This window comes from Chlorocebus sabaeus, chromosome 2, assembly GCF_047675955.1.
Source record: "Chlorocebus sabaeus isolate Y175 chromosome 2, mChlSab1.0.hap1, whole genome shotgun sequence".
Classification (NCBI taxonomy): Eukaryota; Metazoa; Chordata; class Mammalia; order Primates; family Cercopithecidae; genus Chlorocebus; species Chlorocebus sabaeus.
The window spans coordinates 51,431,527-51,438,460 of NC_132905.1; the positions used below are offsets into that span (position 1 = coordinate 51,431,527).

The following is a 6,934-nucleotide window of genomic DNA, read 5'->3' on the forward strand; positions in this document are numbered from 1 at the left end:
TTTAAATAAACTTGTGAGGTCTAGATCTTAATTTTTAAACACATATAAGAAACCTAGTAAAGTATTTGTGAATTTCCAGCATGAATACATTGCAAATGTCAAATAAAACAAAAACCAAACAAAACTTAACTAGTGAAAAAAGTATGAAGTTTTTAAATTCCTCAAATTTGAGGTTAATCATTTACAGAATAAACTAAGTGAGTCTAGTTAATATATAACATATTTGTCATAAATCATGCTTAGGAAATTTAAGTACCTTTATATTTTACAGGAAATTTCCCATTGGTAATGTGACTTAATTTTTAACTTATTTTATTTGGAATAGATTGTAAAACATTTACATAGTCCGAATTTAATCAACTGATACTTGATCCCCAAAAATCTTGCAAATAATAAGTTCATACCAGTTCCCAAGAGGCAATAAATGCTAATTGTAGTAAATCTGCTTCCTGCAGACAGTGCCAATGAAGGGCAGTTTCCAGAGTCATTAATAAACAGATAAAATAGAAAATAGTCTTTGACTATACTTTAAACATGTTTCTTTCAACATTAAGCACATTAATGTACGCAAGTAGTCTAGACTGCAGAGAAATTTCAAAGAGATAATCTCCAATACAAGGAGAACTACAGAGCCAGTTTCCAGAAAAAAAAAAAAAAAAAAAAAATCTGACAATTTCAGAAAATCTTCCTTTCAGAAAGTCTATTTGTGTATCTAAAATTAGCACCAATACTCCAGAAATAGTGAAACAATAAGATGGTTTCAAAATGATGACCCCTTTTGTCCAAACTGACAACAGTAGCTGGCTATGCAGAGAAAATCACGTGCTTCAGGGCAATCCACTTGTATCATATCTTGTTGATCCACATCTCAATAATCAGACACATATTGATCTGCTCCTATTAACTGTTAGTCATTCCTCCAAAGCTGTATTTTATACTAATCATTGCCAAAGATAAGGAATTTGTCCTTTGATTCGTAATTAATTCTCAGAACCAGCGTTAGATACTGTTATCTCAAAGTCTAGCATCCAGGAGCGAAGGCAGAAGCATTTCTCAAATTGTTTCATTCCCAAAGATAAATTGTTAAAGCACACAGTTCAATTTAACATTAGTGAATTGTTTCTTTTGAACTGATCCTGGCCCCACTCATCACTATGAAGATTAAAAGCAACTATCCCCAGGTTTCAACTCAGTCTTGGTATGTGCTTTCTCAGATTTAGTAGTGAACTATTACATCCACCACTTTATTTGAAGTCCATAATAGGAAATTAGGTGGGTCCCACATCCCTGTCTTCATAAATAAGGGAACTAAGGCTCAAAGAGCTCCAGTTATTTTCCCAGGGCCACATAGAAAGTATCAGATAGAAATGATTGACTCAATCTGCTTGCTCCAAGTTTCTAACTTTTTCAAGAATCATTTTAAGTCTTTTTTTTTTTTTTTTTTTTTTTTTTTTTTAACATTTTAGAACAAGTGAAGGGGGCAGGACACTGGGGAGTGGCAAGGGGTCAAGGACACAGCTTTGACCTATATCAGCTGGTGTTGTATATGCTCTATCTGCATGGCCATATATGGAGGTGCTGAAGAGGGAAGAAAGTAGGGATCAGCAGGCTTCTAGTTTTGCACCAGCTCCTGTCACACCCCCTCACTTTGGCTAGGTACTAGCCTGTTCTGAACCACAATTCCTCCTTTATTTCCTGGGAGGCCAAGGAGGTGCTTTTTCTCAGTTGTGATTTTTAATTGCCTTTCTCCCAGTCCCCAAAGTGTAACAGTCTATCTTGAGTGTTGGGGAAAAGAAGAATGTACCAGAGGGTGGGCAAGCAGGCAGGCAGGCAGGGAAATAACCACTCTGATTTTGCTTTGATATCTGTTTCAAGTCCTGAAATGACAGATCTCATTCCAGTGCAGAATGTTTTGGAAATACAGTTAAAAGGGTTATGTGATTGTTTTTAAGTACATTTTAAGTGTTGACTAATAAAAGGCAAAGATCAGAACAAAAGAACAGTTTAATATAGCATTTTTAAAATCTTTTGGTATTCTAAGGCATCCGTGACCTGCTAAAATCTAATTATTTCTCCAATACCCTTTGGAATTGTTCAGGAAGATGTGGTATAGTTTCTAACTAGTACATTAAGCATCTGGCCTGACTTCACAGAATTACAGATAGCTGAATGTGCACTCTCTATATATTTTATTAACATCCTATAGGCTTACGCTAAGATGTAATACTGATGTGCCCTGACATGCATCACTACCTGTTGACAGAAAAATCTGGGCTAGACTTGAGAGGGACTACAAATAGAGTATCTTTTAAAGATGTTTTGGCAATTTTAACAGAAACTCTGGCTTAAGAAAAAAAAGACAAAGAGAAAAAGAGCAGTTTCAAGTTTATAAATGTATAAAATATGCCCAAGTTTCAGCATGCTAAAATCTCTGAAAATGAGCTGATCCTTAGCATTCACTCCTTCCTTCTCAGCCTAAGAGTACCCTTTTTCCTTTGGGTCATGCCCTGTCCTCCATTCTCAGTTGTGTGTGTGAGTAAGGCTGGGCTTATCTGCAGCTCCTGCAGTGGGCTTAAGCTCACCAGCATATCTCCTCACCCCATGTAATAGGTTCAGGAACGAACCTATGATCAAATTTAACCAAATGAGAAACACTGACCCCCAGGGCTCTGTGCAGGGGCTTTTGGAGGACGTGTCTCTCCCTTGAACACTGTGTTACGGGAATGTGATATGTGGAACTGTTATTGCCTAAGAGGAAATCCCAGAGCTGCCAAATGTCCACTGTATATAGCCTGAGGAGGCTGCCAGCAACGAGAAAGGCAGGACAGAGACCCAGAGAGAAACTGTATTCTTACTGACATATTTTAAGCCACCATATCAAGCTTTACCTGAAGTTGTACTATACATTTTAACTTCTCAGTCACATGAACCAATGGATTCCAATTGTTGATTTTGCAGGTAAGGCTTAGCTCTTCAATGACTTGCAACCAAAAGAATCTTAACTGATAACAGTCCAAGACATTTAATGTATCAAAAGTATGAACTATTTTTTCTTTTCTTTTCTTTTCTTTTCGAGATAGAGTTTCGCTCGTATTGCCCAAGCTGGAGTGCAATGGTACAATCTCAGCCACCGCAACCTCCACCTCCTGGGTTCAAGTGATTCTCTTGCCTCAGCCTCCCAAGTAGCTGGGATTACAGGCACGTGCCACCATGCCCGGCTAACTTTTTGTATTTTTACTAGAAACGGGGTTTCACCACAGTAACCAGGCTGGTCTCAAACTCCTGACCTCAGGTGATCCTCCCTCCTCGGCCTCCCAAAGTGCTCCCAAAGTGGTATAAGCCACTGTGCCCGGCCAAACTGTGTTTTCTTTACACAATTTTGAAGATTTTATTCTCATGGAGAATGCTGAGGGAAAGGAAAATCATGAAGAATGTTTCTTAGACTTAAAAGAACCTTAATATCTTCTAAGATTAAATCTCAGAACTTCATAGTTGGAGGTACTTTGGGGATCATCTAGTCCTACTAGTTTCTTTTACACAGGGAGTCAATAAATATGTATATGATGAATGAATGAATGAATGTGTGAAGACTGAATGAATGAATGGGTGAATGAGGTAGCTTAACTCTAGACAGACCTGAATTATATTGTTCCATGAAATGACTGTATACTTTAGTCAGTTTCAGCTGGTAGTTGATAACTAAAAGACAGATGAGGCTTCTGTGTGTATGTTGTTTTTTCTTTTTTTTAATCTGGATATATAAGTAAATGGCAGAACCTGGGAAACTCAATTCCAAATCTAATCTCCTTTCTTGTCCACTAGGGAACATCTCACATCTTCTCACAAAAACAAAGAACACCACAAAGTCCTTTGAGATGACAAGTTCAGATAGTCCTAGAATTTTAAAACTGGGATATGTTATTGAAGTTCATTTCCAAACCAGTTGCTTTCAACCTGAAATGCATTTTCTCATGTACAATGTTAGATTCACAGGCTAGCCAACAAAACAGAACAAAATGCAAACTAGCAAACACATTTTCAACACAAAATATCTACTAGAACCCAACTAAGTGTTAAGTTCTTGGAACATGAGGTCATGAGATGTGTAAGTACAAGAGAAAAAAAAAATCAATAAAATGCTCTCCTATTCCTCTTTTTTTTTTTTTTTTTTTTTTTTGGAGACGGAGTCTCACTCTGTCACCCAGGCTGGAGTGCAGTGGCTGGATCTCAGCTCACTGCAAGCTCCGCCTCCCGGGTTTACGCCATTCTCCTGCCTCAGCCTCCCAAGTAGCTGGGACTGCAGACGCCCGCCACCTCGCCCGGCTAGTTTTTTGCATTTTTTAGTAGAGATGGGGTTTCACCGTGGTAGCCAGGATGGTCTCGATCTCCTGACCTCGTGATCCGCCCATCTCAGCCTCCCAAAGTGCTAGGATTACAGGCTTGAGCCACCGCGCCCGGCCTATTCCTCTTTTTCACTTCCATTTACTAGCTATAAAATTACTTCAAAGGGAAATTTGAAAAATTTAAAAAATCTGTTATTGACCCTGTACTACCGCCCTTTGTGCATTCTTCTCTCATTCTTAGTGTCCTTTTTGTTCCAGGTGCTTGGATGCCCCCCATCTTAAATAATGACAGCTATCATTTTATTGAGCACTTACTGTGAGTCAGGCACTGAGCTAATAAACTCAAAGAGATGAAGTAATTTGTCTACAGTCATGTGGCAAAGCCAACATGGAGCCCAGCTGCGCTAGTCTCTAAAGCCCATGTTCTTAAACTACCCAGGTCTACTACACCGGTTGTCCTCCATCCTGAGCCAAGTCCTTCCTACTGTGAGAATCCACCTCCTCCCTTCCTATTACAGCCTAAAGGACTTCATGCTAAAGACTGCCAGCATCCCGTCCCCTTCAAACAAAACAGTCATCCCCTTATTGTAGCCAATGTGCCTTAGAAAACAAAAGAGGAGAGCAATCTGAAGTAACTCATGATAACCTCATGTTTCCAGAGGTTGTACATACTATTTCAAAGGGGGGTACCTATTATTATAAGTTCACCTCCAACTAGTAGCATTTCAGGTAGCTGATAAAAGTGGGAAGTGAAACAATATGTAGGCAGCAAAAGAGTATATATTTTGGGACAGCATAGGAGGCCAGAGCCGGGCACGGGGCTCACGCCTATAATCCTAGCACTTTGGGAGCCCAAGGTGGGTGGATCACGAGGTCAGGAGTTCAAGACCAGCCTGGCCAACATGGTGAAACCCTGTCTCTAGTAAAAATACAAAAATTAGCTGGGCGTGGTGATGCATGCCTGTAATCCTAGCTACTCAGGAAGCTGAGGCAGGAGAACTGCTTGAACCCAGGAGATGGAGGCTGCAGTGAGCCAAGATCGCGCCACGTGCTCCGGCTTGGGTGACAGAGAGAGACTCTGTCTCAAGAAAAAAAAAGAGAGAGAGAAAAAGAATAGGAGGCCAGAGATTCTAAGAGTTTGCCTCCAAAGTCAGTACCCCAGTATAGAATATGTTTTCACAATTTCTTTTCTTTTCCTACATTTTAATCTATAGCTTAAAAGGGGAAAAGAAAGCAACAATAAATAATTGGCATTTAATAAATCTTTGCTGCCTTTATTTGTCATGTGACAAAACCAAAGCCTAGGGCAATAAATATGAAATCATATAACAAATGGCAGTCCAGGGAAGGGAAACCTCCAAACTGCTAACTCCCAGGCCAGTACAATTTATTTTTGATACCTATAACCCAAATCACCAATTGATCTTTCTTTTCTGTTTAAGCTCTGCCTGAATGAAGACAAAACTTATTAAATATGGATATAAACCCACAGGAATTTGACCAGGCAAAAATTTCCTTTTTTAAATAGAACTAACTCCCATCTGAAAATGGCTTCTAGAAAGAATTATTTCATAAAATAATTTAATCCATGTGTTTCACAGTAACAGAAAAGAGTCCACCCTTTTTAAAGAGATTATCTGTTATAATACCACCTCCCTTTCCTCCCAAAATTCAGCAGCTGCATATCAGTTTAATTGTACTACCTAGCAGTTCAAAGAAATTGGCTTTTCAATGGACATTAGAATCTAAAACGCCTAGATTTAATGGGTCTGTCCTCTGAGGCCCACAAAAGTGCAATCATAGAACAATAGGGTCAATACATTTCTTATCAAGGGTTCACCTACTTTGATATCACCCATTCTTGGAAGGGAACTCAGAAGGTCAAACTGTTATCAAACAAACACATAAATAGATAAACTAAATGAAGTTAATGAAGAGACCACAATCAAATACTCCTGGGAAAGACTATTAGCTGACCTTCTTCAGAAATAAATGTGCAGGGAAAAATTGAGAAAGGACAAAGGAGAAAGTCATGCACTTCTAAGAATAGAGCAAATAAAGATATTAGTTTAAGGAGATGGTCCTCCAGGTAAATATAACAGCTAAGTTCTTACCAGCAACATGAACATGTGAAATACACTTATTTGATGGAAAACTTATGGGCACAAAGCAATTATTGACCAAACAGCAGAAACCAGTCTACAAAAATCATAATTAAAAATAAAAGTATAACTCTGTTAATTAGATATAGAAATTTATAATATCCATGTCTTACAACTGTCCAGTGTTTATTCATGTACCTAAATTAAAATAAAATAATTTCAATTCAGGCAAACCACCCTGAAAGATATTTTTCTTAAGATGTTTATATCTAAACCCATGCTCAGATCAGCGAAAACATTTAGAAAGGAAAATATTCTATTTAATTTTTAAAAAACATTTTATTGGGGATCGTTAAATATAAATAATCCATTTTAAATAATATAAACATGTAGTAGAAGTACATAAAACATACTTTCATTTTCTAAAACATAGAGAACAGTAACTTCTTCACCTCCAAAAGAACAGACCATTTATTACCATTTAAAAAA

At 38.0% G+C, this 6,934-nt stretch overlaps 1 protein-coding gene across 5 annotated transcripts in view; it reads right to left on the reverse strand.

Annotated features, from left to right (window-relative positions):
- MACROD2 (mono-ADP ribosylhydrolase 2) overlaps window positions 1–6,934 on the reverse strand; it is a 2,124,972-nt gene that overhangs the window by 1,739,537 nt on the left and 378,501 nt on the right. The window lies entirely within an intron of this gene.